Source organism: Xyrauchen texanus, chromosome 18 (genome assembly GCF_025860055.1).
Source record: "Xyrauchen texanus isolate HMW12.3.18 chromosome 18, RBS_HiC_50CHRs, whole genome shotgun sequence".
Classification (NCBI taxonomy): domain Eukaryota; kingdom Metazoa; phylum Chordata; class Actinopteri; order Cypriniformes; family Catostomidae; genus Xyrauchen; species Xyrauchen texanus.
Window position 1 is genome coordinate 29975773 of NC_068293.1, and position 23200 is coordinate 29998972.

The 23200-nt window shown below is 40.1% G+C and overlaps 1 protein-coding gene across 1 annotated transcript in view; it reads left to right on the forward strand.

Moving 5' to 3' along the window:
- Positions 1–23200, forward strand: part of LOC127658985 (inactive phospholipase C-like protein 1) — a 103111-nt gene that overhangs the window by 27612 nt on the left and 52299 nt on the right. The window lies entirely within an intron of this gene.

Here is a 23200-nt window from a genome sequence, read left to right on the forward strand (position 1 = left end):
ACAGGTACTCAATATTAACTTTTTGTTTAGAGAATATTTGATTAGATTGTATAAAAGCAACATCACACTCACAACCAGGTATTAAAAACAAAATGTTATAATTTCTGTTCATTATGAGCAAAAACTGTAAGTTTTATTCCGGTTCGGAAATTCCGCAGCCTCCTTTCCAAATTGTTACCAGTTAGAACAATGTTGAATGATCTCGCAAGAGAAACAAGCAACCTGGGCCTCGTTTTCCAATAACAATTGATCTTAGCGGTTAAGAGCATTTTCTACAAGCGATTTTACGAACGTTTATCATAGTTACGATGCTCTTAACGCTGTACGACTACTCCAGAGCACTCCTTGATCTCATAGCATTTTCAAGACTACTTAAATTACGATGCTTTTGGGAAATGGGGTGCAAAACTAAGGTGAATCGTATATAGATTCTATGATCTGCTTAGGCTTAAGATGCTTTTGGGAAACGAGGCCCTAGTCTGGAAAAATAAGCCCAAAAAAGATCTGCTTCTTAGTCAAAACCTGGCAGCATCAAATCTGTAATGCATCATATCTAACAATAATTCAGTAAAGACATGGAAACAAAGAGAAATAAAAATTTTACCTCATTTTACTACATTTCATTGTATCTGAATTAACCGTGCATATACAGTATACTGTATGCAGTAATTATACATAGTTGTTAAATGGTCTTCATTCACAGAATGTGATATCGACAATGGGCAATTAAGCAAAGAAATGTGTGATGCAGTAGTTTCCTTCAGGATCAAAGCACATGTTCAATTTTTTGGGGGCAACATGAAGTGGTAGAAAAAAAATGACTGTTATAAACCCTTTAGCCTTTGGTTTCATGAAAAAATTGTTGGAACGGGCTTAACCGGTTATAACCGGTTACCAACATTTTAAAATAACGTTTTCATTCCGAAACAGTTGAAAATCCATTTGTTCCTGTTTTTGGTTATGCACAATCAGTTTCTCTTTCTCAGCTCTTCTCTATCCTTCCCTCTTTCCATCCGTCCGTCCGTTCATCCGTCTTTGCATCTACGTTTGGCCACGCGACCCCCCCCCCTCCTCCTCTCAGATCCACATCTGTCCCTCACTTCTGTTTGAAAATGGTTTCACACTTAAGTCATGTGTCTTCAATCCATGAGTGAGTCTGTGCACTCTCCTGTCATCCATCTCTCTTTCTGTCGCACTTTCTCTTGTCACTTCGTCCCCACTTGCCATTCCCACATGTCTGTTTCTCTGCATCCTCTTTGATGTGTCTTTCCTTCCTCCTCCTCTTCCTGTTTCCTTGTATCATTGAGCTGTCTCCCACCTGTCCATCCATCTCTCTCTCTCTCTCTCTCTCTCTGTCTTGTTCTCATTTTCTTTCACTTTCCTTCTCATTTTCACACACTCCCACCATTCCCTTCATCCTTGGCCTCATTAATTTTTTTTTCTCACTGAGTCACTGTCCTTATGGCCTCTTACTTAATATTATCTGAGAAATTGTCATCACAATCCTACCCATCATCTGGTTAGTTGTATAAAACTTAATGTCTATTGACAGCCTCTCTGGTATGCCGTCAATTACCATGATAAAATCATTTGTTCCTCAGGGGACAAAACAGTTGCACCAATTTAGCTTGCAGTATTTTAGTGCAATATCCTGCATCTCACTCAGTTTAACCCATTTTGAGTAAGCTATTTAACCCTCCTGCTAAGTTCGGGACATTTTTGACCCCTTTAAAAATTAGAAGTGGTGAAAAAATAATTTTTAGCTTGTATTTGGTTTCTTGGCAAAAATACACAAGTTTGTATGACATTTTTACGATACTATTATAATCAAAAGGGAGCTATCAACTGCACTCTTCCGGGTCTTTTTTGACCTGAAAAGAAAAGTTTTTATGAATTTTATCACAAAACAGAATGGTTCAATTAAATCTTAGTCATTATTTTCAGCACACAAATACCTCGGAAGTATATTAGGTTTATTAGATTGTGCCTTATTCATAAAACTTGGCACAATTTGCATGGCTCAATTAGTGGAGTGGTGCTGTACATTTCCATTAAAGTATGTCTGATCAAGGTAGTCTGCTGCATCCTTCACAACACTTACACTGAGAACTGACCTGCAAGATGACCAGTTGTACTGTGCACAGTGCATTCAGCACAAATTTAACAGGCGCCGTTACCTGATTTGTATAATCCCTTTAGCGAATTGGGTGCTGAAACAACACAGGCAAAGCATGGAAATAAATGGTTCTTTTCTACGTAAAATTCCCACTCAGTTTGTAAAAACAAATAAGAAACATGTTCTGCATTTTAACCTGATTCTGAAGGGATTTTTCTAAAAACTGATTGGATTCGGAGCAGATCGGATCAGAGGAGCAGAGTGCTTTATGGGACGTTTATAAAAGAAAAGACATTTGTACTCTTTGAATGGGTTTCTTGAACTTAAAGGGATAGTTCACACAAAATGTTATTGTCATCAAAGCTCAACAAGCAAAATATCACCCACAAGTGCAACACTGTCATGAAATGCGAACACTAGCAGTAGTGGTGTGGCCTAATGCGGTCAGCAGCATCCAGTTTTAACAGTTTAAAGTTTTTAGAAACTTGTAACAAGTCAGTCAAACATGTGTGGATGCGTGAGACAAAAAGAGTATGTTCCAAAAATTATAGAAATTCTTTTTTTCCAATGTATTAAATTTAATGGAAATTTGTACTGTTTATATAAAAGTTATAAAAAGTATAGAGGTGCAAGCACAAAGTATAGAAAAGCAAGTAATTTTAATGTTTTATTTTTATTTTATGTAAGTGCTGTCATAAAGGGGAGAACAAGATGACGGGGCTTTCCTGTTATCTTTCCAGAATTTTTCTTCTTTTACAGCATAAAAAAAAAAATAATAATTCTGCATAATCCTTCCAGGTTTCCTTGTAGAAAGCGAAAGTAACAGGGTTAATTTTTTTTTTTTTTTGTCAGAATTGAATATACCTTGGAGACTTTGTAGCTCACCGAGTATTGACGCTGACTACCACCCCCTGAGTCACAAGTTCCAATCCAGGGTGTGCTTAGTGACTCCAGCCAGGTCTCCTAAGTAACCAAATTGGCCCGGTTGCTAGGAAGGGTAGAGTCACATGGGGTAACCTCCTCTTGGTCACTATAATATGTGGTTCTCGCTCACGGTGGGGCACGTGGTGAGTTGTACGTGTATGCCAGCGGAGAATAATGTGGGCCTCCACGTGCGCTTCATCTCCGCGGTAATGTGCACAACAAGCCACGTGATGAGATGCGCTGATTGACGGTCTCCGGCGTGGAGGCAAATGAGATTCGTCCTCCGCCACCCGGATTGAGGCGAGTCTCTACGCCACCACGAGGACTTAGAGCGCATTGGTAATTGGGCATTCCAAATTAGGGAGAAAAGGGGAGAAAAAAAATGTATGAATGAAAAAACATTTTAATATACCTTTTAAACAGTGCTTAAGTACAGAGCAATAAACCTTTATGCTTGATACACTGTAGATATCCAAAACTCAATACAAGTAAGACAAATTTATATATATTCTCTTGATTGTTCCCTGCTTTTGCCCCAGCTCTGCACTTTCCCCTCTAGTCCTTCTCCAGCCACCCTGTGACTGGGTCTGATTACTTATTAATGTCAATTGGACTGTGCAGCCCACTGTACTAAAGGATGCCTGGAGCATCGGCAAAGAGTAGGTCAACATTTGTTCTTGGAGGTTATATATGAGCACATATTCTTTGTCTAGAGGTGTGCATAAATGTGTAGCAACTAGCAAGCAACCATAGTATCACACACACACACACACACACACACACACACACACACACACACACACACACACTACATACACACAAAGCTGGAGTGTTCATTTGTGTACATTCTGTTTGTGTGTCCAGAATTCAGTTTTGAATTGTGGGAGGCTGTGCATGTTTGCGTGTATACAAGCGATAACCATAAGCATAACAATGCAAATACTGTCCCACTGTGACATTACATCAAATTTGCCTTTGATAACATTGTCTGAATGCAACATCAATGTTAAAGCAACACAGTGCATGCTGCCAGTTGTCAAACTGTACATTAGCATCAGCACTTAAATGTCATGATGTCATTGTTGCAGTGCCATCTGAACCCTCGTGATCCTCTGTTTGGCTCAAGAATCTTTAAAAGTTCTTTCATGTGTCCTTTCAAAGGGAAGTTCTGTGTCATGCATAAAATGTTTTTCTTGTTTATGTGCTTCTCAGAAAACAATTTTATAGGCTGCTTACAGTTCACTTAATGCTGGTTCAGTCTTCCGGGAGCATTAACATTCAGTTGAGTGCTTTTCCCTAAGGGTTACAATGGTGAGAGAGGATATCTAATTCTCCTGTTAATTCATCACCCTACTTGTAACTTGAAAATCTTGACATCTGCCCTAGCTCTCCTTGGTGTGTTCATTAGTTCATAGCGATGTTCCAACAAGTAATTCTTCTGAACTGGATCTTTTCAATTGAATGGTTCATCCAGTTCACAAAGCTGGTCTTAATGATTCCTTCACAATTATTCGTTCAGATTTCTTCTTTCTTGGGTGAACTTTTCACAATGTCAAAAAGACCTTATCACTTCTTTTCTACTGCCCTCTAGATCATCATCTTTTCTATTTCATGTCATTCACCTCATTATGTCAGCCTGCCTCAAATCAATCATTCCCATCTTCCATTTTCTGTTCTTTAACTCCAGTTCTGTTCTGGACCCTCTTAAATAAGCCACTGTTTTTTTCAGACTTGTTTCATACCTCATTGGCAACTGTGCGGCAACATTATGCTGCCTTTTTGATTTCGGTAAAAAATTAGGGTTTGGCTGCAAGAAACTCCTTAAGTTAAGAAGACTCTTATTGACCATCGCCTTGAAATTATAACTAAGGGTTTCTTGAACCTAAAGGGATAGTTAATCATGCCATGCAAGATGTTTATAACTTTATTTCTTCTGCAGAAGACAAGCAGAGATTTTTCGAATCTCAGCTCTGCAGGTCCATACAATGCAAGTGAATGGTGACCTAGAAATGTAAAGGTCTAAAAAGTATATAAAGGCAGCATGAGAGTAATCCAAATGACTCTAGTGGTTAAATCCATATATTCTGAAGCGATATGATAAGTGTGGGTGAGAAACGGATAAATATTTAAGTACTTTCATTCTTCATGCAAATCGCCACCTACTTGGCAAGGAGGAGAATTTATAGTTAAACAGGACTTTAAATATTGATTTGTTTCTCACCCACACCTATAACTTAGCTTCTGAAGACATGGATTTAACCACTGGAGTCATATGGATTATTTTTATGCTGTCTTTATGTGTATTCTGGACATTAAAAAATCTGGCCACCATTCACTTGACTTAAAGATCTGAGATATTTTTCTAAAAAATGTTATTTGTGTTAAGCAAGAAAGTCCTACACATCTGGGATGTCATGAGGGTGAGTAAATGAAGAGAATGAACCCCTATAAGGGGTTTCTTGCAAACAGACAAGGTGTCTTAGAAGGAAGCATAATCTTGAGCCTACAAGATTATGACTATCAATTTGTTATTTTAACAATATGCTAACTTCAGATTCTAATGGAATTAACTGTAAGCATTAGTTTAGTCTAGAGCATCATGCCCATTCAAACTAAACATGTGTCCCCTCAGATTTTTGTGTCTAGCAGATTTTGCATTGCCAAAAACTGCCAAAAAAAAATCGTAATCTTTTAAAAATTAAGTTACACGATTATTGAAGTGGTAGTGTTTGACCAATTAAATCACTGTAGCAGAATCTGCCTGTTCACGTGTCTAAATTTGGCCAGTCCAATCAAGTTGCGCCTTCCATTGTCATCTGCCCTTCCTTGTATCACCTGAAACTTTGACATTTTATCATCTCCTTTTGTGTTACACTGTGAGAAAAAAGTGCTTTTCCATACAGCATGTGATGAAATAATAATAGTATATTAGATATAATATTATAAAATATATAATAAAAATATACAAAATATATACCTGAAGCGATTTCAGATCAGTTCTTCACAATGTTCCACTTCAGTTCAGTTGTGTTGCTTTGGAAGGCAAATATAGACAGTAGAGACACTTCAGTCATTGATGGTAACAAGCTTTTTTCCCAATTATCCTGTTGGGTTTGCTTCCTGATCTCTTCCAACCCTTTCTCACCAATTTTACACCCTGACAGAGAACCTTAATTTCTTTGTGTGTCAGTCAGCTGACCTTCACACCTGAGCAGCAGTTCATGGCAGGCTGCTTGACGAGTGTTATAGAGATCACCATCATGGGACTATTTTAAGAAGTATGTAACTGCTTGTTTTTATACCACCTCCCCCATAGTTTTATACTTTCATCCAATCACACAAGAATTATTGCTGAAAGAATAAGTGTGTGGGATAATTTGAGTGTGAAATGGATATACAGTGATATTTTGTGGGGTGGCCCTGAACTGCAGCAGTTGCATATTGATTTTCAGAACGGCACATAGCACATGCCATCTACATAAGCTACTGTTGGTTATTCTTTCAGCAGGAGGGACTTTATTAGGAGTTGGATCAGAATAAATTTGCTCTTTGCATTTCGTTTAGGCCGACCAGAGCATCTGTGCACCCATGTGATGTGGCCCCCATTACCATGGTAACCATTATCCAGCATCACTGATGAAAGCATGACTCCTGCAGACGCCTCTGTAGGTCCTCATTACCTCACCAAGTGTGTCTGCCACAAACAGGGAGAGTGTGAGTGAGCATGTCTATGTGCGTAAGAGAGAACGAGGTGAAAAGAGAAAAAGACAGATTAAGAATATTTATTGCATTTTAAAAGAGGAGAGCTGAGAGAGAGGGAGGGGGATTTAATTATGAAGCAAGTGCTGAGTCCACTTGGGAAAATTTCTATTTTGTATTTTATATAGATTTCTTATGACTAATTAAATAATCAGCATAACAATTCAAATGAAAAGTTTAAAGAATTAACATTTCTGCATTTCTCAGTATTTGTAATGTTCCCCCTTCTAATTAAATGACAGCATGCAATCGAACTGACACGGACTTTGTGCAAAACCCAGCATGATTTGTGAATGTTCCAAAGAACATCTTGTGTTGTGCATCAGTTAACCCTGAAAAGGAAACAAACATTTAAGCGATGAGTAAGGTTTTTTTTTTTTAACAATTTTTACAAATATTGACAAGGGTTGTACCTGCAAAAACTGAGGATATGTGACTTTGCATATACACTTTGACATCAACTCCAACTTTTATCTAAAAAGAAAAGGCAGAATTTTTTTTGAAAGGGTAGCTGACCTCGAGGCAAGTGGTCCTATATTTTCAATGTTATTTGTGTGATTTCTACAAAATAAAAAATTATTTAATATTTGAAACTTTTTCAGAGGTAACTTTATAGTCTTGCCCTTCTCAGGGTTAACATGTTCATTGAGCCCGTTTACATGCACACCACAAAAATCAGCTTATTTAAAAAAATCGGACAAAGCAAGTATTCCTTGTTTACATGATATTTGAATTAATTACATTTTTGGTATCAAACCGTGAAGAGGCTTTCAAACAACACGTGTGCACATTGGATAAGCAGGTGTTACAGTTTAATTGGTTTTCCTGTTAAATGTGACATACTTCCGTATTACTCCAGATGTGAAAGCCCGGCCGTAGATTCGGCTGATGCAATATTTCACTGTGTATTGAATGTAAACTTGTCACTACCTGATGTTTGTATCCTTGTAAAAATGAAAAATATGTAGTCTTATTATTTATGACAGCAGAAGTACGTTACAGCAACAAAATAAATAAATACATACAAAGCTGCGTCTCACGGGCTCCGAACACCCTGATCGGAATGACGGCGGTGTTGAGCTGTTCGATGGTGACAGAATAACGTGGCATTTTGGTATTCAAATTATCAGAATCCGCTTTATTGCCAAGTATGCTTACACATACAAGGAATTTTTCTTGGTGACAGGAGCTTCCAGTGTACAACATACAAAAACAGCAGCAAGACATAGATAATTAAAACAAAAAAAATAAATAAATACGTATCATCACTTATTTCAGGTGGGCGTACGCAAAATCCTAAAAAAGATAGGTGGGCATATGCCTGCGTATGCCCTAGACTACACTACTGGATGAGATGATCAGCTTGTGAACATGAGGCACACGTTATTGGGAAAGTTCACCCAAAAATGAAAATTCTCTCATAATTTACTTACCTTTATGCCATCCCAGATGTGTATGAATTTCTTTTCATCTCCTGAGCACAAATTAAAATTTTTAGAAGAATTTCCATGTAAATACCTTGAAAAGTGAATTGGTGTCACAATTTTGAAGCACCAAAAATCACATACATCAGCATGAAAGTAATCCATAAGACTCCAGTGGCTAAATCATTATCTTCAGAAGCAATATGATTGGTGTAAGATAGAAACAGATCACTTTCACATTCTTCTTGTGTTTTCTCCTTAGTGACTCACATTCTTCATGCATGTCTTCCCTTAATGGCAGGGAGAAGAATTTAAAGCAAAAAAATGACTTAAATATTGATCTGTTTCTCACTCATATTCTTATACTCATTTTACTTCTAAAAAGATGGATTAAAATACTGAAGTTGTATGGATTACTTGTATGATTCCTTTATGTGATTTTTGGAGCGTCATCATTTTGGCACCCATTCATTTGCATTGTATAGACCTGCAAAGCTGAGATATTCTTCTAACTATCATAATTTGTGTTCTGCAGAAGAAAGAAAATCATACACATCTGGGATGGCTTTAGGGTGAGCAAATTATGAGAGAATTTAAATTTTTGGGTAAACCATCCCTTATGATCTTGATAAAGCGCACTAATTCACACTGAAACAGAAGCATGACTTGAATACCAAGATGCCGCATTATTGTCACCATTGAATAGTTCAATACCATAATGACCTCTGGCATCACTCTAATCATATTATTAATGAAGGAGTCCCATGAGATTCAACTTTTCTTTTACATTTATTTAGTTAGTTGACATAGTGTACTGCCATCACAACTAATAAGTCCACTTATTTTTCATCTTCACAAGAATACCAATATCATGTAGTGGGAAAGTTTACATACAATGCATGGCAAAATATTACATCACATGAGGCGTTCACATCTAAACTGTAACACTGATGCTGTTTAAGGTGTTTACATGCAACGCTAAATTGCCGTTATGGGCAAAGATGTACATGTGTCGATTGGTTTATTATTATGGCGTTTAAAACGTTTACATGGCCTCACACGTTGTCAGCTTATTAAGCATAATCGGTGTAAGACCATGCATGTAGACACACTTATTGTCACAAATTTGCTGATTTGAGTGCCTAGAAATAGTGCAGACCATTTCTTTTTTATACATTTTACAAAATCCTAGAAATGTTTAAATTACAATTTGAATCCTAGATGTACAATTTGAGACTATTGAATGGCATCAATCCTCAGTACATTATTTCTCTTTAGACTGTGTACATTTTGTTCCTCTGCAATTACTTGGCTGTCAATCATCTGATCTTATTTAGCTCCACTGATAGTGCCCTAATGGTCCGTATAAAACAGACGTGTCTTTGCCTGGAAAGTATATTTGAACTTGACAGGAACAGGAAGGCGGAGGAAGTAAAGCATTCCATTCCTCTCCCCCGGTTCTTCTTTAATCATTTCTGTCAAATGACCTCTTAAATAGCCTCAGCCGGGACACAAAGCACCCATGGACCATTCATATGCCATCAGACGTATATTGCATACAAAAATGACAATAGCTTTCTTGAAAAAGAAAGCTCCCATCTGATTGGCTGGCTTTATGTCATTTCTGGGAGTCAGTGTGCGCAGGTTTTATCAGCCTGTTGGAGAGCAAACTCATGTTTACAAGTTCCTAGGGAGTCAGAGCTTCAAAAGAAGAACTTGTCATTATATTTTGCAAAGTTTGCAAGGTTCATGGCACAGAACCTGGAAAGATATTCAGTTCTTTTGTTTGAAACATTCAGACATAGTAAGAAGTAAATTAATCATAGTTAAGCACTACATTATATTCTGCTTTGTTTTAAGAACTACATCCAATTTTAGATTGACCCGCCCTTAAACTTCCCTTCTAAAATCTAACTTGGTCGCTTTACTTGTCAGCCAGAGGGTCTTTTCCAGTATAAGGGGTGGTTGTTGGCCAGAATAAGGTTCAGTGTGGACCAGACTTTATGCTGATAGTCAAAAGTCTAGCTTTGTGTTATTCTGTAATAGCCTTAAAGGGATAGTTCACCCAAAAATGTTAATTCTCTCATCATTTACTCACCATCATGCCATCTCATATGTGTATGACTTTCTTTGTTCTGCAGAACTGCAAATTATGACTTTTATTTATTTTTCCAGCTCTGTAGTTCCATACCACGCAAGTGAATGGGTGCCAAAATCTTGACGCACCAAAAAGCATACAAAGGCATCATAAAAGCAATCCATACGACTCCAGTGTTTTAATCCATGTCTTCATAAGTGATATTATCGGTGTGGTGAGAAATAGATCAATATTTAAGTAATTCTTTCCTAGAAATTGTTCTCCCTGCCTAGTGAATCACCAAAAACACAAGAAGAATGTGAAGGAGTCATGTGAAGCCATGTGAAGATCAGTCGTGTGAACAGCGAGCTCTGTGCACTTTGCTAGTTTTTACTACTTTTACTATACTATTAATTATATAAACCGGTGAGATTAGAACTGTTCTAGTAGGACAATATGTCAAAGAATTCAAAATCCTCAGTCTCCGGAAACATTAAAAGACACTTACATTCTCAAGCTGATGCCCCTGAGCAGGCAGTAAGACAGGGAGTCGATTTAGTCTGAGAGGTGCGAGAAATGTGGCGAGAGATGTTGAATATGTCGGCAATGCTGATGAAGGTCGTTGCTGACTTGGAGAATCTTGCTGTGGTACGTCGATCAATCATTGCCATATGAGCGAAGTTCACAGATGTGGTTACAAGAAATGGATAGATTATCTGGAGTCATCGTAGAGGGAATTAATCTGTTAGAAACCAAGGTGGATTTAGAGCATGTCTGGGAGAAGTTGTAGTACATGGAGAACCGTAGCTGGCGGAATAATATCCGTATCGTCAGAATTCCATAGGGTGAAGAGGGGCAGGATATGGCAAAATTCCTGGTTTGGGCTCTTTCCGAATCTGCACGATATTGAAGGCCATAAGCTGGAAATCGAGTGAGCTCACAGAGTTCCCATTCAGTGATCCATGGAGGGAGGCAGGCCCTGATCAAGTCTGGTCAAATTTCTGAGATCATCTGATCAAGATCTTGTCACGTGAGGCAAGGAGTAAAGGAAGGCTTTCTTGGAAGAACCACAGGATTGTTTTGTCCCCAGACTTTGCAAAATCTACAAGCGAGAAATGTGATCAATTCAAGGAATGCAAGAAACTTTTATATGGCCGTAAAACATTCACATGTCCACAGCAAGTGATATCATTCATAAAGTCAATGGAGTAAGTCATCTTGTGATACTCATGTTGCAGCGTTGGGTGTTTGATTGCTTCTCCCCATGCTAATTATCAATTAGTAGAAGTATAAAAATGTTGTGGGTTATTTGGGAAATGGGCTCGCTGGGATAGTTTTATATCTTAGGAGTGGCTGGTCCCAGTAAGACCTCATTGATTTTTTTTTTCCTTTTCTTGCTTTTCTTATATTGTGTAGCATAAAGACTTTGTTATAGTTATATTATTTGCTAACTCTTTGTGTTTTCCTTCATTATCCCTAGACTCGTGTTTACTATTTATTGGTTGTGGTGGTATTTGTTTAATTACAATAAAACCATTTTTGAATTGATTAGACTTGTTGTCTGATCCCTCTTTTATGTTACGGCTTGAAACGAGCAAGGCATGACAGAAAATTGGAATCTGCGTGCTTTTTTAAGCCGGTTCCACCTCAAAACTTTATTCCGCCTTTTGATTAGTTTGTTTTATAGATTATTTTTGCCTTGTAATTCTGTCTCAAAAATGTTTATAGAAACACCGGACTTGAGTAATCCGAAGGCAGAGTTGTCGCAGGGGTTCTTGTAGGCGTACATGGACTGTTTGAGTTTGGAGGGATGGGTGCCATTTGGCACTGACGTGCGTGTGGGGTTAATGTACATCCTTTTCTTTTTTCTGTTTGTTTGGTTCTGGGGGATGTTCGGGTTCTAATATTTGCACTAATGTTGGAATGTGGTCTTTATAATCTTGTTTTTGACAGTCTATTTTTTTTATATATCAAAATGTCAAATGTTAAAATGAGTGGTTTGTCTCTCTCTCCACATGGAATGTGAATGGGTTTGGGAACCCCATAAAATGAAGGAAGGTTATTTCTCTTATGCGTAAGAAATATGATATAGTGTTTCTTCAAGAAACCTACCTTTCTCCACAGGAAGCTGAAACATTTGGAAAGTTATGCGGTGGGCATTTTTAAAAAAGTCATTACGCTGATAAGTAAACATTTACAATCGAATATCTCAAACAGATTAAAGATAAGTTAGGAAGAGTTATTATTGTTTTAGCTGTAATTCAGGGACAAAGTTTTATTTTGGCTAATATTAATGCACCTTACATTGATGATCAGGACTTTTTTATAGATCTTGAAGGGATGTTGCAAGCCGCTGGCGCCCCTCATGATATAATGTTGTGAGGATGCTTTAATCTTTTGATGGACTCAGTCCTTGATCATAGTTTAAGCAAAAGTGTGCAAGCCCCCTAGAGCAACATTGACGCATAATCTTTTGCTTCACACAGATGATATTTCATTATTTGTCTCCGATCCTACTAGGTCTATGCCTTGCCTCCACAGAATTATTCATTCCTTTTCCAAGTTCTCAGGATACAGAGGGAATTGATCTAAATCTGAAGCTTTGGCTCTGACAGCATACTGCACAGTAACAGCTTTTCAGCCAGGAAACTTCCACTGGCCCAAACAGGGCATTAAGTATTTGGCTGATTTATTCACAGCAAGTTTTAGTTAGTTACTTTTGACCCTTTATTTAAAAAGGTTTTCGAGCGATGTGAACAGGTAGGCTTTATTACATTTACCTGTGACTGGGAAGGTTAATGTTATTAAAATTAATTGTATTCCAAAATTTCTTCTACATTCTACAATCTCTAATTTCAAGCAATTTGATAGCATAGCAAAGTCTTTCATTTGGAATGGTAAATGTCCCAGATTACTTCAATAAGTTACTGTAACATAGTTCGATGGAAAGGAGGAGGCGAGAACCGGCTTGATAATATAAATAATAGTTTAATATAAAACTGAAACAAAAGACACAAACACACACATGACGGACATGTCCGTAAACTATCTCTCTCTCATCGCACCACCGTCTGCCATCGGCCTTTATCCCTCTCGGAGGCTTAATTAGCCTGATAAGGGACCGGGTGTGTATAATCACAACCCGGCCCCACCCTTCCGCCCTGCTACAGTTACATAGGCTGATTGACAAAAGGTGGGCTAGGCCTACCCAAAATTATGTTTTATTATTATGCATTCAGTCTCAGACATTTGGCTCATTGGTCGCTTCCACCTGAGAGAGCCCCTCACTGGTTTTGTATTGAACTGGAAGTTCTTGCCCCTATTTCACCATTGCAAAGCCTTTCTATCAAACTAACCAGAGAAGTTAAGTTGCACCCCGTTATCTCGCATTTGCACGTGATATAAAAGTGTCCAGAGTGTTTAATTCAGACATTTATTAAAATGTTGCTTCAAGCATATGGCTGAACTCCAAATTATGTTTTAATAAGTCCCCTTTCTGCTGGACAGAGTGGATTGTGAGGGAGGTTAATACACTCTGTGACCTATATGAGAGTGGAGTGTTGAGATTCTTTGAAAATATGGTTCAACATTTTGGGATTCCCAGGTCTCAATTCTTCTGGTACCTACGGTTGTGCCACCTGCTTTATGCTATTTTTGGGGGTAGTATACACCCCCCCTAGAGTGGCAGATACTGTGGGAGTGGTGATTACTGCTTTTGGAAAAGGTAATGAAGCAAAAGTGTATTACTCTCTTCTAATTCAGAGTCTGGGGGATGAAGCTTCAGCTTCCCTCAAGACATTATGGGAGAAAGATTTTAAATTGGTATTGGAGGAGGGAATGTGGGCACCTGCTGGCAGGACCCATCAATTTACACCTGCATCAGACATTTTTAAATTTTTTTTATTAATGCTTACAAAACTTAATAATAAATAAATGATGGTGTATTGTTTGTGCTCTGGAAGCTTCTGTCACCAAGACAAGTTCCTTGTATGTGTAAGCATACTTGGCAATAAAGGTCATTCTGATTCTGATTCTATACTTCGGTTGTCCACATTGCTGATCGCTCTGCCCACAGTATGCATGATGAAAATTCGTCATCAGTTCAGTCTGCGTGGCCCAGATTTTCTCGACCTGCGGGCTCATTCCTCGTCTGTACACATCATCAACACATGCGCCAGCAATTGTCTGTACTAAAAGAGCATCACAAAGTAGCTGTAGTGGGCATGCATCGTACGCTTTCTTATTCGCTCGTGGTCAAAAGAGTATACATTATCACAAAGGCAATGCGGTCGGATGGATGCGATCCGATCCGGTATAATCTGGCCTTTAAAAGATAAGAGTTCTACAGAGAACACTTATAGAGCTAGTATACCAGCTCTACACAAATACAATAAGAACAGGTACCATGACATTTACATTAGACCATACCTTTCTTGTTAAACACACATGCCCAAATACAGGATTAGCTCATCTGTATAATACTCATCATGTTATTTAGTGGAGATTATTTGACCTTCTTATTTACATTGAAAGGAACATTTTCGGATCAAATTTGGTAAAAGAACAGAGGTCAGGATGTGAGTGTTTAGAGGTTAATTGAGAGAAAAGACAACAGGCATAAAGATAATTTTATTAGTTTGAGAGAAATATTAGGAGACCATTAAGGGAACATTTTCACAAATGAGAGGTTGTTTATAAGTCTTGCATTATAAGGCAGAGGGTGTTATTACAAACCTTACTAATAATTCTAACTAGGAGCATGAGGCACGAAACAAAGTTTTTTTTAAAGATTATGAAAGACAGGAGTAAATAACACCTGTCTCGATTTATGAGACTGTGTGTGTGCTTGTTTTGTGTGTACTTGCCCAACACCTTTTTTTCTTGATGTGAATACAGTTTGGAGAGGAGATTGTTACATGGCAAAACCACTGGGAGTGCATTGATATTATTTTAATATGTCAAAATCGATTACATTGACAATCAGTCTCTCAAGCTAATCTGTAAAACCACATGTCCATGATAGTCTTGTTGGAGAAAACTCATATCCACATCAATCCTCCTCTCAGCTCACACATTGGCTTGTGTGCTCATTACCTTGTTTTGATACTTGTGTCACTGGCACCACAGAGACAATGGCTTTTTAGCCAATCACACATGCTCACAGCTGCAGTTGTCATCTTGGGTCGATATGGTTACAGAGGCCCCAGTGATGACATCACGCTGTGACCGTAATCAACAGGACAAACAAGACACAATTGGATGTTATTATGAACTAGCACAACAAGTGGCCTTTCAGATTGAGGAGTTCTTATGGACCTGTTTCATTTGATGTGATCGGACAGGTCTTTGGGGGCAGCGACGAGTTTTGGGTAGACATGGGCTTGTTGTCACACTTTTTACTCCAGTGAATATTTCTCCGGGAGGGATTATTTTTTTGAATAAATTTCTGTATAGGCACATACAAACAATATTGAACATAAAACATATTTAACATCTAATATAAAGTTAATTGTACACAACCTGTCAACGACTTGCCACTAAACAGCCAATTGTAAGCATTTAAGCTAAATTTAATGATTTTAACAATTATGAAACACAAATTCCTGAAAGACAAAACAAGAAAATCCTGAAACCATATAAATGTCAAGAATATCAAACCATTGCTTTTTCCAACAAATGTTAGAAATCCCTGGAAACTGTGCAAATTTGGTTGCTCAGGAGATCTGACTGGAGCACACCCTGGAGTCAAACTGGAGAAAAACTCCATGCCCTATATGTGAACCGGATTTATTCCTACTGATTGTGTTTGAGTGGACTTGTGAGATCCTGTGAAAGAACATATGAGAGAATTGCTAACATACACTGTGATACATGTGCTCAAGTTTTTGCTCTGTGATCTATTGTGTGTCATGCTGTTGAAGTTTGCATGGTGTTTGTGCAGTCCGCCCTATACCACCAAATATACTACGGGTTTGTAGAGCCATCCGGGTTGCCGTAGTTTAGTGGACACAGTGTGGGAACTCAGTGCTGTGTGTGTCCCTCTGCCCTGTTCCCACGTTGTTCTCTGAGCTCTGCTTCCACAAGCACACACACTAAACACTTACAGACACATCTGGCTCGGCTCTTTGTTGAACATTTGGCTATTATCTGTGTGAAAGAGAGGTACAGGATTTCAGAGCATGCACAGCATGCAAGCATGAATAGGCATATTCATATTTCGGTACTGTGTGTGTCTGTCTGCATGATGTGGAAGTGTGTTGGAGTTAGAATTGTGAATGTACTGCACCTTTCATTGTGGTAAAAAGTAACATGGTATTACTATGTAATTCTTTAAAGTACTTTGCTGTACCATGTAAATACCATGTAATCATTCAGTTCCATGGTATGGAACCCAGAAATGTGAAAAGGGTCTATTTGAGTTCTAATTTAAGATGACAGTGGTTTTATTGTAGTAACATATGTTGTGTACTGGTGCTTGTGTTTGCATATGTACGTAATGTTTGGTGTGTGAAAATGCCATTGTTTATCAGTGTCTGTGCATGTTTTTTTCTGTGACTGACCCGCATAGATTTAGTGTCATTCATTTGTTTTTGTGTGCATGTGTGGGGTTATGTGAGTGATGTGTGTAGCGGACGACATCTCTCTGAGGAGTGAAAGGCAGAGAGAACAGGCGAGGAGGGTAGGGAAGGATGCTGTTTCTCTCGAATGTTGCATAAGCAGATTATATTATGCAAGGGCTTTTTTCCCCCCCCAAGGGGGCCAGACAAACACTTTGGCTTTAGTTTGTGTTAGCTTCGTCCACCATCCTGACTTTCTGCCCCAGTGCCCCCACATACACCCCCAGTTCTCACAATAATTATATAATATAGATGCTTCTGTTCAGTCGGAAAATGTAGGTAGCATTCCACAGATGGGTAACAATGCACTCTCTCTCTTCTATCCTACCTTCCAGTTATGCTATATGTCATCCATTGTCAACCCACATGTGTGGCATTGTATGACCATGCTATATCGAGCAGCAGAGATATCTACTCCTGTCCCACACACATACTCTAGTCATAGACCTGGATATTTCACCCTCATGTTCTTCAGCTTTGATCCACAGATTCTCTCGCCCTTTGGTACATTTGCTTAGTTCATACTGATCAATAGAAAAGATGCAGTGTTTTTCATTAAACATTGAATTAACTTTTAGAATAGTCTCGAGACAGTTTGACAAATTCATTGAAAAGGAATAGAAGCTAAAAATAAATGTAGCTGCAAGCAGCGATGATGGGCCCAAGCACCATGGGTCCATTTCCACCCGGTGGCTTTCGGAAAACAATGCAAGGTGGAGACATGCATTTGGCATTATTCTAAACAATTTTTAAGCAATTTGGGTAAATATAAGAGCATTATTTTAAAGACTGTTGTAAAAGACAGACTTGCTGCGGCCAGGTGGTGGCACTATGATGGTGACCTAAAATAGTCACATCCATGTGATTAGCCCCCGAGACTAAACATACATCTCAATTTTTATCAAAATCACACATTGCACACAGAAGATATGAGTCACTCCATGTTTCCCATTTTTCACCATTAATTTAACATCTGACATACACATTTTAAACTGTCAGTTGAACATATCTATTATTTACATGTGGCATGTGGCTTTGATTTTCTAATATTTTTATATTTCAGTTTGTTTTTTGTATATTTTATTTATATAAAAACTTGTGCAGTACATTTTCATTACAATTAACTTCACACAATTAACTTCACACCAGCATCACACAATGCACACAGACGATATAAGGAACTTTTACATTTGTGCCCTTAATTTATTGCCTCACCATGGCAACACCATTCGATATATCAAAAATCAGTTAGAAATTTAGCATCTTCTTGGCATAATATGGTGCAAGTTTGGTGCCAGTTACATGAATCCCATTGGAAAAGTTTTAAAAAGTTTAGGGCCTGATGACTGTTAAAGAAACTGACCCCACCACTTTTGTCAAAATGTGGAGCTACAGAGCTCCCCAGCCACGCCCTTGTGTTAACGTTTTTCAAGGCCTAATGCCTGGCAACGCTGATGTGTTTGCAAAATATCATGAAAATGTAAGCATGCCAAGTACCTCAAAATCATCTGAATATACATAAAAAGGAATAATGACATTTAATGTGTTGCCATTGCAACACTGTTTAAGACAGTGGTTCTCAACCGGTGGGGCTCGGACACTCTCCCGGGGGGGCGCGCGAGTAGGCTACGATGGAAGGTTTTTTTTTTTTTGGGCACATTTTTTTTTATCACTAAACTACTGTCATAAAAGTTATAGTTTTGTATATACATAACTCCTGAATAAAAATTAAAATGTGTTTGGACTGATTAAAAAAAAAAAAAGTTTTGAACAAATTTTATTGGTTTGTCGATAGTGAGCGCAAATGCAGGTGATAAGCATTAGCGGTTTCATTAAGCGAGTCATTGAGTCGTTCATTCAAACGATTCGTTCAAACGGCCGATTCATCAAGAATGAGACAGATGTTTGTGAATGGGTCATTGAATCATTGACTCAACCGATTCGTTCACAACACTGAATCATTCAAAACACGATTGAGTATTGCTGTGAGATGCGCTATGCTAAATAAATAACAATACATTGTTGTAAAAGCAATATCTCCAAGTTTTGTTTTTCACTGTAAAAATGCAAAGAGAGTGCCGCCACCTTTTCCCCCCACTTCAAGCACTGATTATAACACAAACAAATCATCCTCCTGGCGGCTTTTTTTGTTGTTGTCAAAAGCGACAAATCCAGCGACTTTTTCTGGTGTTTTTGGAGACTTTTGTGGTGTTTGGAGACTCGAAAGCACGAATCACTCTGCAGTTAGGTCTACTGTGCTCAACGAACAGCGGGTGCTGCCGTGAGCCCCTCTCCCATCCAAAAGCACTCACAGGTGGTCAGTCTCTCAGTAGCCTCGCGCAGCAGTCAGAGCAGAGAGGAGACACACACCCCTCCGCGTCCAGGCTGCAAATGAATCACGCATGCGCATGGCCGCCGCCGTTCCCGCCCTGGCTTACAGAGCGGGGTATAACTGTAAATGTTCACTCACTCTCACACAAAAATAAATCACTGCATTTAAATTGACTCACGACATAGCTTTCCATTCACTCTAGTCTAGTCTCTTGCCAAGTTCGCTTGTGCCAGCTCTCGCAAGTCTTATCAATCTCGATTTACATAGGCCTTTACTACAAAACCCCAACATTCTTTTTAAAGACTAAACCCACAAACATTCTTTTTTAAGATTAGATCAAATCTCAGCCCTAGCCCTATTTTTTTTTTAACTGCTAGGCAGTAGCTACACTTAGCTAAAACTACCCACACGACTAAGACACACACACACACACACACACACACACACACACACACACACACACACACACACACACACACACACACACACACACACTGACGAGGTCTACAATCGTTAAGTATTAAAATAAAATCTGAATTGTCTGCAAAATAATTATTTTGTTCGTTTAAATTTTTGATTGTGCCTAAGTCCCGACTGATTAGCCCCTGATACGTCTCTCAACATACACCACACACACAGTTATATATTGCCTAAACTTTTTTGAAAACAAATCAAAATGGAGAAATTTCTTGTGAGGACCAACAAGCCAACCGACGCACCACCAGCTGCAAAAAAGCTTCAAAGGTACGATGAAGCATACCTGCAATTTGGGTTTACAGTCACGGCTGATCTGAGACCTCAGTGTGTCGTGTGTGCCGAGGTGCTGGCAAACGACAGTATGAAGCCCTGCAAATTAAAAAGGCACCTCGAAACAAAGCATGCTGGCATTAAAAATAAACCAGCTGAATATTTTAAAAGAAAGCTTGATGGCCTCCATCAGCAACAGGCAACCATTTCAGTGCACAGCACTGTGTCTAAACAGTGTTTGGAGGCATCGTATGTAGTGGCCAAAAGGATCGGTAAACTGGGTAAACCGCGATACAATCGCCGAGACTCATTTTGCCGGCAGCGCAAGACATGTGCAGAATAATGATAGGCGATAGTGCAGCAGCCAAACTCGGTGCAGTACCACTGTCCAATGACACAGTCGCTAGGAGAATCGTAGACATGTCCAATGATATCAGAGAGCAACTGATAGAGTTCGTAAAAAAGAGTCCTTACTACGCGCTGCAGCTGGACGAATCCACTGATATTGCTGGGCAGGCACAGCTCCTCACCTATGTCAGGTATCTGCGGGACAAGGCGATTGAGGAGGATGTCCTGTTTTGCTGGCCTCTTCAGTCGCACACTACAGAAGAAGCCATTTTCAATGTCCTTGATATTTTTATCCGTGAAAATGGTTTGGCTTGGGACCAATGCATTGGCCTATGCATGGATGGTGCGCAGGCAATGACGGGGCGTGAGCGTGGCCTAGCTGCTCGCGTTCAGCAAGTAGCTCCACTTGTGAAATGGACACATTGCATGGTCCATCGTGAAGCACTAGCTGCTAAAAAAATGCCGGTTCTCTTTGACTCCGTGCTGAACCAATCCGTGAAAATAATAAATCTCATCAAATCACGGCCGCTAAACTCTCGCTTGTTTGGGGTCCTCTGCCAGGAGATGGGGTTAGGGCACGAACAGCTGCTTCTGCACACTGAAGTTCGCTGGCTGTCCAGGGGGCGGGTGTTACAGTGGTTGTATGAGCTGCGAGAGGAGGTGAAGTGGTTTTTGACAGAAATCAAATCAGATCTGGCAAAGCATCTGGATGACACTATGTGGCTTGCGTCTCTGTCCTATTTGGTCGATATATTTGACCGCTTGAATGGCCTCAACCTGTCTTTGCAAGGCCGCGAAACTCAGATTTTGCTCCTTGCAGACAAAGTGCACGCCTTCACACAAAGACTAGACCTCTGGCATGGCCGCATCAGTCGAGGGAACTGCGACATGTTCCCCAGCCTTGCAGACTTTATCACTGATGCAGGCGCGTCACACGATTTCTCCTCCCTATTTCAATCAGTGTCTGAGCACCTGTCAGCAATGAGAAAACAATTTGCGACGTACTTTAAAGAGGATTATCGCTCTTTTGCTTGGGTTCGAGATCCGTTTGTGTGCACAGCAAACGAGCTATCAATTGATATGCAGGAACAGCTTATTGAGCTGAAGAGTGACAGTAGACTGAAGGAACTCTTTAGCTCCTGCCCTCTTTCATCATTCTGGGCAGCATTGATGCAGGAATACTCTGAACTCTGTGACGTCGCCTTGAAGATTCTCCTTCCTTTCGCGTTGACATATTTGTGTGAGGCAGGATTCTCAAAAATGACTGCACTCAAAACGAAATACCGCAATCGTGCACAAATCGAGTATAATTTGAGGCTATGTTTATCAAACATTGAGCCAAGAATTGAGGATCTTTGCAAGGCAAAGCAGGCTCAGGTCTCACATTAAGATCACCTACCAGCAAGCTTCTGTAAAAAATGCAGATGATGCCTACTATTAGGCCTTCATGACCATAGGTGAGGGTAGGAACAAAAATTGACTGGTAGATTGAGAGTTTTGCCTTCCAGCTCAGCTCTCTTTTTGTGACAACGTTGCGATAGAGCGAGTGCAATACCGCCCCTGCTGTCCCGATTCTCCGGCCAACCTCCCGCTCCATTGTCCCCTCATTCATGAACAAGACCCCGAGGTACTTTAACTCCTTCACTTGGCAATACCTCCTTCCCTACCTGGAGTATGCACTCCATCGGTTTCCTTCTGAGAACCATGGCCTCAGATTTAGAGGTGCTAATCCTCATCCCAGCCGCTTTACACTCGACTGGGAGGGAGTGAGAGCTGAAGGTCCCGGACTGATGATGACATGAAGACCACATCATCAGCAAAAAGCAGCGATGAGATCCCAACCCACCGAACCGCACCCCTTACCCACCCCGAATACGCCTCGATATCCTGTCCATGAATATCACAGACAGGATTGGTGACAAAGCGCAGCCCTGGTGGAGACCAGCCCCCACATGGAACGAACTCGACTTTGTGCCGAGGACACGGACACAGCTCTCGCTGAGAAGTGTGATACCCCTGTAGTTGGTACACACTCTCTAGTCCCCCTTTTTGAAGAGGGGAACCACCACCCCATTCTGCCACTCCTTGGGCACTGTCCCAGACTTCCACTCATCCATAACACCTCCTCCACATCCAAAGCTTTCAGCATTTCTGGTCAGATCTCATCAATCAGAGTTGTTTGACTACCTCAGTGACCTCCCCCAGGGAAATTTGATCTGATCCCCCATCAGCCTCCGGCTCTGCCTCTAGCATAGAGGGCCTGTTGGGATTTAGGAGTTCTTCAAAGTGTTACTTCCACCACCCAATAACCTCCTCGGTTGAGGTCAACAGCGTCCCATCTTTGCTGTATACAACTTGGATGGTTCCCCGTTTCCCCCTGCTAAGGTGGCTGACGGTTTTCCAGAAGCAGTTTGGTGCGGACCGAAAGTCCTTCTCCATGGCTTCTCTGAACTTTTCCCACACCCACTGCTTTGCCTCCCTCATGGCAGAGGCCGCAGCCTTTCAGGCCTGTCGGTACCTTGCAACTGCCTCCAGAGACCTCCTGGACAACATATCCCAGAAGGCCTCTTTCTTCAGTCGGACGGCTTCCCTGACCACCAGTGTCCACCACGGTGTTCGAGGGTTACCGCCCCTAGAGGCACCTAAGACCTTGAGGCAGCAGGTCTCCACCGTGGCTTCGGCAATGGAAGCTTTGAACATTGCCCACTCCGGTTCAATGTCCCCAACCTCCGCAGGGATGCCTGAAAAGCTCAGCCGGAGGTGAGGGGTTGAAGATCTCGCAGACAGGGGCCTCCTCCAAATGTTACCAGTTCACCCGCACTACTCGTCTGGACTTGGGGTGCATTTTTCAAACAA